Raw genomic sequence first — 11,321 nt, 5'->3', positions numbered from 1 at the left:
GATTGTGCTTGGGGGTGGTGGTTAGGGTTAGGGTTAGGATTAGGGTTGGGGCTGGGGTTGTGTTTGGGTTGGGGTTGGGGTTAGGTTTAGGGATCGGGTTCAGGTTCAGGTTATGGTTAGGGTTACCGTTAGGGTTAGGTTTGGGGTTGTGGTTGGGGTTATGGTTAGGGTTGGGGTTGGGGATGGGGTTAGGGTTAGGGTTAGGGTTCGCGTTCAGGTTTGGTTTAGGGTTTGTGTTAGGCTTGGGCTTGGGCTTGGGTGTAGGTTGGGCTTGGGTTTGTGCTTGGGGTTGGGGTAGGGGTTAGGGTTAGGGTTAGTATTAGATTTAGGTTAAGGGTTAGGGTTAGCGTTAGGGTTTGGGGTTGGGGTTGTGGTTGGGGTTGGGGTTAGGGTGGGGTGGAAGTTAGGGATAGGGTTAGGTTTAGGGTTGTGTTTTGGTTTGGTTTGGTTTGGGGTTGTGTTGGGGTTGGGGTTCGGGTTAGGGTTGGGGTGGTGGTTAGGGTTAGGGTTGGTGTTGTGGTTGGGGTTGTTTTGGGGTTGCGGTTGGGGTTAGGTTTTGGGTTTGATTCAGTGTCGGGTCAGGGTTATGTTTGGGTTTGGGGTTGGGTTTGGGGTTAGGGTTAGTGTTGGGGTTGGGGTTGGGGTTGGGTTTAGGGTTGGGTTTTGGGGTTGGGGTTGGGGGTAGGGGTAGGGGTAGGGGTAGGGATAGGGATAGAGATAGCGTTCAGGTCCGGCTTTTGGTTCGGGTTAGGTTTAGGGTTAGGTTTAGCGTTGGGGTTGGGGTAGGGGTTCGGTTGGCATTTGTGTTGGGGTGAGGGTGAGGGTGAGGGTTTGGGTTTGGGTTCGGGTTCGGGTTAGGGTTCGGGTTAGGGTCAGGTTTAGGGTTAGGGTTGGGTTTGTTGTTAGGGTTAGGTTTAGGGTTAGGGTTGAGGTTTTGGGTTGGGTTGGGGTTGGGGTTGTGTTTGGGGTTGTTGTTCGGGTTATGGTTGGTGTTGAGGTTTGGGTCCGGGTTGGGTTTAGGGTTAGTGTTGGGGTTACAGTTCAGGTTAGGGTTAGTGTTAGGGTTAGGGTAGGGTTTGGGTTAGCGTTAGAGTAAGCGGTAGAGTTAGAGTTGGGGTTGGGTTGGTGTTGGGGTTGTGGTTGGGGTGAGTGTTCGGGTTTGGGTTCGGGTTCGGGTTCAGGTTCGGGTTTGAGTTCGGGTTCGGGTTCGGGTTAGGGTTAGGGTTAGTGTTAGGGTTGGGCTTGGGCTTGGGCTTACGTTGGGCTTTGTGTTGTGCTTGGTGTAAGGATTGGGGTTAGGGTTAGGGTGAGGTTTAGGTTTAGTATTTGGTGTAGGGTAAGGGTTAGGGTTGGGGTTAGGGTTAGGGTTAGGGTTGGGTTTGGGGTTGGGCTTGGTCTTGGGCTTGGGATTAGGATTGGGGTGGAGGTTAGGGTTAGGGTTAGGGTTGTGGTTTCGTTTGGTTTGGTTTGGTTTGGTTTGATTTGGGGTTGGGTTGGGGTTGGGGTTCGGGTTCGGGTTAGGGTTGGGGTGGTGATTAGGGTTAGGGTTAGGGTTGGGGTTGGGGTTGTGTTGGGGTTGGGGTTAGGTTTTGGGTTTGGGTTCAGTGTCGGGTCAGGGTTAGGGTTGGGGTTGGGGTTGGGGTTAGGGTTAGTGAAGGGGTAAGGGTTGGGGTTTGGGTAAGGGTAAGGGTTAGGGCTAGGGCTAGGGTTCGGGTTAGGGTTCATGTCCGGCTTTGGCTTCGGGTTCTGTTTAGGGTTACCGTTCTCGTTAGGGTTAGGGTTGGGGTTGGGGTTGGGGTTGGGGTTGGGTTGGGTTGGGTTGGGTTGGGGTTGGGGTTGGGGTTGGTGTTGGGTTTCGGGTTCGGGTTTGGGTTACGGTTAGGGTTAGTGTTAGGGTTTTTGTTAGGGTTAGGGTTAGTTTTATGGTTAGGGTTGGGGTTGGGGTTGGGGTTGGGGTTGGGGATGGGTTGGGTTGGGTTGGGTTGGGTTGGGTTGGGGTTGGGGTTGGGGTTGGGGTTAGGGTTAGGGTTACTGTTCAGGTTCGGGTTGGGGTTGGGGTTAGGGTTGGGTTTGGGGTTCGGGTTGGTCTTGGGATTGGTTTTGGGTTTAGGGTTGGGGTGGAGGTTAGGGTTGGGGTTAGGGTTTTGGTTTGGTTTGGTTTGGTTTGGGGTTGCGTTCGGGTTGGGGTTGGCGTTCGGGTTAGGGTTGGGGTGGTGTTTAGGGTTAGGGTTGGGGTTGGGTTTGGGGTTGGGGATGGGTTGGGGTGGGGTTGGGGTATGGGATGGGGTTAGGGTTGGGCTGGGGTTGGGGTTGGGGTTAGGGTTAGGGTTAGGGTTAGGGTTAGTGTTCGGGTTGGGGTTGGGGTTGGGGTTGGGGTTAGGGTTGGGTTTGGGGTTGGGGTTGGGGCTCGGGTTGGGGCTCGGGTTGGGGTTAGAGTTGGGGTGGAGGTTAGGGTTAGGGTTAGGGTTAGGGTTGTGGTTTGGTTTGGTTTGGTTTGATTTGGGGTTGGTTGGGGTTGGGGTTGGGGTTCGGGTAAGGGTTGGGGTGGTGGTTAGGGTTAGGGTTGGGGTTGGGGTTGGGGTTGTGTTGGGGTTGGGGTTGGGGTTAGGTTTTGGGTTGGGGTTCAGTGTCGGGTCAGGGTTAGGGTTGGGGTTGGGGTTAGGGTTAGGGTTAGGGTTAGGGCTAGGGCTAGGGCTCGGGTTAGGGTTCATGTCCGGCTTTGGCTTCGGGTTCTGTTTAGGGTTACCCTTAGTGTTAGGGTTAGGTTCGGGGTTGGGGTTGGGGTTGGGGTTGGGTTGGGGTTGGGGTTGGTGTTGGGTTGGGGTTGGGTTTGGGTTTGGGTTTGGGTTTGGGTTTGGTTTGGGTTTGGGTTTGGGTTTCAGGTTCGGTTTCGGGTTAGGGTTAGGGTTAGGGTTAGGGTTAGGTTTAGAGTTAGGGTTTTTGTTAGGGTTAGGGTTAGTGTTATCGTTAGGGTTTGGTTTAGGGTTGGGGTTGGGGTTGGGGTTGGGGCTAGGGTAAGGGTTAGGGTTAGGGTTAGGGTTAGGGTTAGGGTTGGGGTTGGGGTTGGGGTTGGGGTTGGGGTTAGGATTCAGCTTCTGGTTCGGGTTAGTGTTAGGTTTAGGGTTGGTGTTGGGGTTAGGTTTAGGGTTGGGGTGGACGTAAGGGTTAGGTTTAGTGTTAGGGTTAGGGTTAGGGTTAGGGTTAGTGTAAGGGTTAGTGTTGGGCTTGGGCTTGGGCTTGGGGTTCGGGTTCGTGTTAGTGTTAGGGTTAGGGTGAGGTTAGGGTTTTGGTTTTGGTTAGGGTTAGGGATAGGTTTAGGGTTGGGGCTAGGGCTGGGGTTGCGTTGTGGTTGGGGTTGGTGTTCGGGTTAGCATTAGGGTTGTGGTTGGGGTTAGGGTTAAGGTAAGGGCTGGGTTTGGGTTTGGGTTTGGGTTTGGGTTTGGATTGGTTTTGGGGTTGTTGTTGGGGTTGGGGTAGGGTTGGGGTTGGGGTTAGGCTTCGGTTTAGGGTTCGGGTTAGGGTTAGAGTTGGGGTTAGGGTTGGGTTTGGGTTTGGGGTTGGCGTTGGCGTTGGGGTTGGGGTTGGGGTTGGGGTTGGGGTTGGGGTTAGGGTTAGTGTTAGGGTTAGGGTTAGGGTTAGAGTTAGGGTTGGGGTTAGTGTTGGGTTTGGGGTTGGGGTTGGGGTTAGGGTTCGGGTTGAGTTTAGGTTTAGGGTTAGGGTTAGGGTTAGAGTTAGGGGTTTTGTTAGGGTTAGGGTTCTGCTTGTAGTTAGAGTTAGGGTTAGGGTTGGGATTGTGCTTAGGGTTGGTGGTTAGGGTTAGAGTTAGGGTTAGGGTTGGGGCTGGGGTTGTGTTTGGGTTGGGGTTGGGGTTAGGTTTAGGGATCGGGTTCAGGTTCAGGTTATGGTTAGTGTTACCGTTAGGGTTAGGTTTGGGGTTGTGGTTGGGGTTAGGGTTAGGGTTGGGTTTGGGGTTGGGGTTAGGGTTAGGGTTAGGGTTAGGGTTAGGGTTCGCGTTCAGGTTTGGGTTAGTGTTAGGGTTAGGGTTGGGGTTGGGGTTAGGGTTAGGGTTAGGGTTAGGGTTAGGGTTAGGGTTCCGGTTCTGGTTCTGGTTCGGGTTCGGGTTCGGTTTCTGGTTTGGTTTTGGGTTAGGGTTTGTGTTGGGGTTGGGCTTAGGCTTCGGCTTGGGCTTGGGTGTAGGTTGGGCTTGGGTTAGGGTTAGGGTTAGTATTAGGTTTAGGGTAAGGGTTAGGGTTAGGGTTAGGGTTTGGGGTTAGGGTTGTGGTTGGGGTTGGGGTTAGGGTGGGGTGGAAGTTGGGGTTAGGGTTAGGTTTAGGGTTGTGTTTTGGTTTGGTTTGGTTTGGGGTTGTGTTGGGTTGGGGTTCGGGTTTGGGTTACGGTTAGGGTTAGTGTTAGGGTTTTTGTTAGGGTTAGGGTTAGTTTTATGGTTAGGGTTGGGGTTGGGGTTGGGGTTGGGGTTGGGGATGGGTTGGGTTGGGTTGGGTTGGGTTGGGTTGGGGTTGGGGTTGGGGTTGGGGTTAGGGTTAGGGTTACTGTTCAGGTTCGGGTTGGGGTTGGGGTTAGGGTTGGGTTTGGGGTTCGGGTTGGTCTTGGGATTGGTTTTGGGTTTAGGGTTGGGGTGGAGGTTAGGGTTGGGGTTAGGGTTTTGGTTTGGTTTGGTTTGGGGTTGCGTTCGGGTTGGGGTTGGCGTTCGGGTTAGGGTTGGGGTGGTGTTTAGGGTTAGGGTTGGGGTTGGGTTTGGGGTTGGGGATGGGTTGGGGTGGGGTTGGGGTATGGGATGGGGTTAGGGTTGGGCTGGGGTTGGGGTTGGGGTTAGGGTTAGGGTTAGGGTTAGGGTTAGGGTTAGTGTTCGGGTTGGGGTTGGGGTTGGGGTTGGGGTTAGGGTTGGGTTTGGGGTTGGGGTTGGGGCTCGGGTTGGGGCTCGGGTTGGGGTTAGAGTTGGGGTGGAGGTTAGGGTTAGGGTTAGGGTTAGGGTTGTGGTTTGGTTTGGTTTGGTTTGATTTGGGGTTGGTTGGGGTTGGGGTTGGGGTTCGGGTAAGGGTTGGGGTGGTGGTTAGGGTTGGGGTTGGGGTTGGGGTTGTGTTGGGGTTGGGGTTGGGGTTAGGTTTTGGGTTGGGGTTCAGTGTCGGGTCAGGGTTAGGGTTGGGGTTGGGGTTAGGGTTAGGGTTAGGGTTAGGGTTAGGGCTAGGGCTAGGGCTCGGGTTAGGGTTCATGTCCGGCTTTGGCTTCGGGTTCTGTTTAGGGTTACCCTTAGTGTTAGGGTTAGGTTCGGGGTTGGGGTTGGGGTTGGGGTTGGGTTGGGGTTGGGGTTGGTGTTGGGTTGGGGTTGGGTTTGGGTTTGGGTTTGGGTTTGGGTTTGGGTTTGGTTTGGGTTTGGGTTTGGGTTTCAGGTTCGGTTTCGGGTTAGGGTTAGGGTTAGGGTTAGGTTTAGAGTTAGGGTTTTTGTTAGGGTTAGGGTTAGTGTTATTGTTAGGGTTTGGTTTAGGGTTGGGGTTGGGGTTGGGGTTGGGGCTAGGGTAAGGGTTAGGGTTAGGGTTAGGGTTAGGGTTAGGGTTGGGGTTGGGGTTGGGGTTGGGGTTGGGGTTAGGATTCAGCTTCTGGTTCGGGTTAGGGTTAGGTTTAGGGTTGGTGTTGGGGTTAGGTTTAGGGTTGGGGTGGACGTAAGGGTTAGGTTTAGTGTTAGGGTTAGGGTTAGGGTTAGGGTTAGTGTAAGGGTTAGTGTTGGGCTTGGGCTTGGGCTTGGGGTTCGGGTTCGTGTTAGTGTTAGGGTTAGGGTGAGGTTAGGGTTTTGGTTTTGGTTAGGGTTAGGGATAGGTTTAGGGTTGGGGCTAGGGCTGGGGTTGCGTTGTGGTTGGGGTTGGTGTTCGGGTTAGCATTAGGGTTGTGGTTGGGGTTAGGGTTAAGGTAAGGGCTGGGTTTGGGTTTGGGTTTGGGTTTGGGTTTGGATTGGTTTTGGGGTTGTTGTTGGGGTTGGGGTAGGGTTGGGGTTGGGGTTAGGCTTCGGTTTAGGGTTCGGGTTAGGGTTAGAGTTGGGGTTAGGGTTGGGTTTGGGTTTGGGGTTGGCGTTGGCGTTGGGGTTGGGGTTGGGGTTGGGGTTGGGGTTGGGGTTAGGGTTAGTGTTAGGGTTAGGGTTAGGGTTAGAGTTAGGGTTGGGGTTAGTGTTGGGTTTGGGGTTGGGGTTGGGGTTAGGGTTCGGGTTGAGTTTAGGTTTAGGGTTAGGGTTAGGGTTAGAGTTAGGGGTTTTGTTAGGGTTAGGGTTCTGCTTGTAGTTAGAGTTAGGGTTAGGGTTGGGATTGTGCTTAGGGTTGGTGGTTAGGGTTAGAGTTAGGGTTAGGGTTGGGGCTGGGGTTGTGTTTGGGTTGGGGTTGGGGTTAGGTTTAGGGATCGGGTTCAGGTTCAGGTTATGGTTAGTGTTACCGTTAGGGTTAGGTTTGGGGTTGTGGTTGGGGTTAGGGTTAGGGTTGGGTTTGGGGTTGGGGTTAGGGTTAGGGTTAGGGTTAGGGTTAGGGTTCGCGTTCAGGTTTGGGTTAGTGTTAGGGTTAGGGTTGGGGTTGGGGTTAGGGTTAGGGTTAGGGTTAGGGTTAGGGTTCCGGTTCTGGTTCTGGTTCGGGTTCGGGTTCGGTTTCTGGTTTGGTTTTGGGTTAGGGTTTGTGTTCGGGTTGGGCTTGGGCTTCGGCTTGGGCTTGGGTGTAGGTTGGGCTTGGGTTAGGGTTAGGGTTAGTATTAGGTTTAGGGTAAGGGTTAGGGTTAGGGTTAGGGTTTGGGGTTAGGGTTGTGGTTGGGGTTGGGGTTAGGGTGGGGTGGAAGTTGGGGTTAGGGTTAGGTTTAGGGTTGTGTTTTGGTTTGGTTTGGTTTGGGGTTGTGTTGGGGTTGGGGTTCGGGTTAGGGTTGGGGTGGTGGTTAGGGTTAGGGTTGGTGTTGGGGTTGGGGTTGTTTTGGGGTTGCGGTTGCGGTTAGGTTTTGGGTTCGATTCAGTGTCGGGTCAGGGTTATGTTTGGGGTTGGGTTTGGGTTTGGGGTTAGGGTTAGTGTTGGGGTTGGGGTTGGGTTAGGGTTGGGGTTGGGGTTGGGGTTGGGGTTGGGGTTAGGGTTAGGGTTAGGGTTAGGTTTAGGGTTGTGTTTTGGTTTGGTTTGGTTTGGGGTTGTGTTGGGGTTGGGGTTCGGGTTAGGGTTGGGGTGGTGGTTAGGGTTAGGGTTGGGGTTGGGGTTGGGGTTGTTTTGGGGTTGCGGTTGTGGTTAGGTTTTGGGTTCGATTCAGTGTCGGGTCAGGGTTATGTTTGGGGTTGGGTTTGGGTTTGGGGTTAGGGTTAGTGTTGGCGTTGGGGTTGGGTTAGGGTTGGGGTTGGGGTTGGGGTTGGGGTTGGGGTTGGGGTTAGGGTTAGGGTTAGGGTTAGGGTTAGGGGTAGGGATAGGGATAGAGATAGCGTTCAGGTCCGGCTTTTGGTTCGGGTTAGGTTTAGGGTTAGGTTTCGTGTTGGGGTTGGGGTGAGGGTGAGGGTGAGGGTTTGGGTTAGGTTTAGGGATAGGGATAGGGATAGGGATAGGGATAGGGATAGGGATAGAGATTGGAGGCAGTGGGGGGAGTGTTGGGGGCCAGAACATACCGAGGCTGGGCGGCAGGCACTGGCGGAGCGCTAGGGGCAGGCCATGCCATGTAAGGGGAACAAGGGAGAGATGTGTAGTATCTGTCCCCTGCTCCGGGCCTGCCCAGAGCCAAAGGATGGCTGGGGGAGGCGTGACCCCATCTTCTGGCCTTCGTTCACTGCTCTGCAATGCCAGGTCTGTTACCCAGAAAACCTCCCTCATCCATGACATGATCCTGGATGAGGGTGCAGACCTGGCATGTATTATGGAGACCTGGTTGGCCGAGGCTGCTGCTCCAACCCTTGCAGCCATGTGTCCAGCTGGATTTTCGTATGCACAGCAGCCGAGGGCTGGGGATCGGGGAGGGGGAGTGGCTGTTATCTACCGAGAGTCCTTGGTCTTCACCAGACCCCCTCTCCGGGAGACCAACATTGTTGAGTGCATGTACTGGAGGTTGGGCCCGAAGGGCAGTCTGGGGATTCTGCTCGTGTACCGTCCACCCCGCTGCACGACTGACTCCCTGGCCGAGGTGCTTGAGGTGGTCTCTGATGTGCGTGTACAGTCCCCTAACTTACTGGTGTTGGGGGACTTCAACGTACATTCGGAGGCCATCCTCACAGGAGCACCTCGGGACTTCATGGAGACCATGGCCTCCTGGGAGCTGCACCATATTCTAACTGGGCCCACCCATGTAGCCGGTCATGCACTAGACCTTGTGTTTGTTTCTGGAGAAGCGGGGAGTGATCTGGAAGTCGGGGGTATATCCACCACCCCCTTGTCATGGTCAGATCACTATCTGGTGATGTTGGACTTCTCGGTTCCACAACCCCTCCGCAGGGGTGGAGGACCCATTAAAATGGTCCGCCCCAGGCGTCTTATGGATCCAAATGGATTCCTGAACGCGCTTGGGGATTCTCTGGGGCATGCCAACGGCCGCTCGGTCAAGACCCTGGTGGGTGGCTGGAATGCCGCAATTACTGGGGCATTAGATCGGGTGGCTCCGAAACGCCCTCTCCCCCTGAACAGGGCTCGGACTGCACCATGGTTCAATCCGCGGTTACGAGCTCTGAAACAGGAGGTGAGACGGCTAGAGCGCCGGTGGCGGAAGTCTCGCTCCAAAGACGATCAGACACGGGCTAGAGCTATATCTTCAGCCTATCACGTGGCGGTGAAGGCAGTAAAAAAGGAATATTATGCTGCCTCCATCGCGTCTGCAGAGTGCTGTCCCAGGAGGCTGTTCCAAGTGGTCCGGAGCCTGGTCGGTCCTGTGGCTCCGGAACCACTGGAGCATTCTAAGGCCTCCTGTGAGGCTTTGGCAAGGCACTTTGCAGATAAAATTGATCAGATTAGGTGTGTTACTCTGCACACTGTGGATACAGTTAGTGAGCAAGAGGCGGCCTGTGGCAAACCGGTTTTGTGGGATCGGTTCCAGCTTCTTCCTCCTGATGAAGTGGACAAGGTGCTTTCATCTGTAAGGCCGACCACCTGCTTACTTGATCCTTGCCCATCTTGGCTCATTATGAGCTGCAGAGAGAGACTGGGTGAGGGGATCAAGGCGGTGGTGAACGCCTCCCTTGAGGAGGGAGTGATGCCATCAGCCCTCAAGGAGGCAGTGATAAGACCGCTCTTAAAGAAGCCCTCCTTGGATCCTCAAGTTCTGAACAACTTTCGCCCAGTCTCAAATCTGCCATTTTGGGGCAAGGTGATTGAGCGGGTGGTGGCGGTGCAGTTGAAGGCACACTTGGAAGAAACTGATTATCTAGACCCATTTCAGTCGGGCTTCAGGCCTGGGCATGGGACAGAAACGGCCTTGGTCGCCTTGGTGGATGATATGAGGAGGGCTCTGGATAGGGGTGAATGCTCCTTCCTTGTTCTCCTCGACCTCTCAGCGGCTTTTGATACCGTTGACCACGGTATCCTCCTGGACTGCCTGGAGGGGTTGGGCATTGGAGACACTGTATTGCGGTGGTTCCGGTCCTTCCTCTCCGGCAGATACCAGAGGATAGCACTGGGAGAGGAGGTTTTGGACCCGTGGCCACTTACTTGTGGGGTGCCACAGGGTTCCATCCTCTCCCCGATGCTATTTAACATCTATGTGAAGCCACTGGGGGCTATCATCAGGAGGTTTGGGGTGCAGTGTCATCAATATGCGGGTGACACGCAGCTCTACCTCTCATTCAAATCTTCACCAAGGTTGGCCGTAGAATCCCTGTCCAAATGTCTGGAGACAGTGAGTGGCTGGATGGGGAGGAATAAGCTGAAGCTGAACCCTGACAAGACCGAGGTACTTTTGGTGGAAGACAAGAGGAGGCTGGGGGATGTTGACCTGGTGTTGAATGGGGTACGGCTACCCTTGAAAGACCAGGTCCGCAGCCTGGGGGTCATTTTGGACTCTCAGCTGTCCATGGAGGCTCAGGTGTCAGCTGTGAGCTGGACAGCGCTGTATCAACTCCATCTGATACGGCGGCTGCGCCCCTTCCTTCCCGACCATCTGCTCCCATCGGTAGTACATGCCCTGGTCTCCTCTCGTTTAGACTACTGTAATGCGCTCTACGTGGGGTTACCCTTGAAGACGGTTCGGAAGCTGCAGCTGGTACAGAACGCAGCGGCTCACCTGATTAAAGGCAGCTGCTGGCGAGATCACATCACTCCAGTGCTGAAGGAGTTGCACTGGTTACCAGTTGTTTTCCGGGCCAAATTCAAGGTGTTGGTTTTGACCTTTAAAACCCTATATGGTTCCGGCCCAGCCTATCTTAAGGAGCGCCTCCAGCAACACCAGACAGGCCGCTTAACAAGATCAGCCTCGGATGGCCTTCTCTCTGTCCCATCAGCCAGGACAGCTAGACTGGTGGGGACGAGGGAGAGGGCTTTTTCTGTAGTGGCCCCCACTCTGTGGAACTCCCTCCCTAGGGAACTCCGTCATGCCCCCTCTTTAATGAGCTTCCGTCGTGCATTAAAAACGTGGTTGTTCAGGCAGGCATTTGGGGTGGGTTAGGGTATTTTAAAAAAAAATTATGGTAAAATTTTATTGTTTTAAATTGTTTTATGGTGGGTTGTACATCGCCCAGAGTGGCTGGGTGACCAGTCAGATGGGCAATTAATAAATTTAATAAATAAATAAATCCCTGAAATCTATTCCTCACCTCCACTGTATATTCATAAGGGATATGATTTAGGTCATACCTGAATGGTTTAGTGGTTTTCCCTACGTTCTTCAATTTAAGCTGAAATTTTGCAAGAAGCAGCTCATGATCTGAGCCACAGTCAGCTCCAGGTCTTGTTTTTACGGACTGTATGGAGCTTCTCCATCTTTGGCTGCAAAGGACATAATCAATCTGATTTCGATATTGACCATCTGGTGATGTCCATGTGTAGAGTCGCCTCTTGTGCTGCTGGAAAAGAGTGTTTGCTGTGATCAGCGTGTTCTCTTGGCAAAACTCTATTAGCTTTTGTCCTGCTTCATTTTGTACACCAAGGCCATGCCTGCCTGTTATCCTGGTGATTTCTTGACTTCCTACTTTAGCATTCCAATCCCCTATGATGAAGAGGACATCTTTTTTTGGTGTTAGTTCTAGAAGGTGTTGTAGGTCTTCACAGAACCTATCAACCTCAGCTTCTTCGGCCTCAGTGGTTGGGGCATAGACTTGAATTACTGTGATGTTGAATGGTTTGCCTTGGATTCGTACTGAGATCATTCTATCGTTTTTGAGATTGTACCCC

Source organism: Heloderma suspectum, chromosome W, assembly GCF_057233095.1.
Source record: "Heloderma suspectum isolate Gila_16-S chromosome W, 16-S_ref, whole genome shotgun sequence".
NCBI classification, from domain to species: domain Eukaryota; kingdom Metazoa; phylum Chordata; class Lepidosauria; order Squamata; family Helodermatidae; genus Heloderma; species Heloderma suspectum.
Note: the sequence above shows the minus strand (reverse complement) of the source record.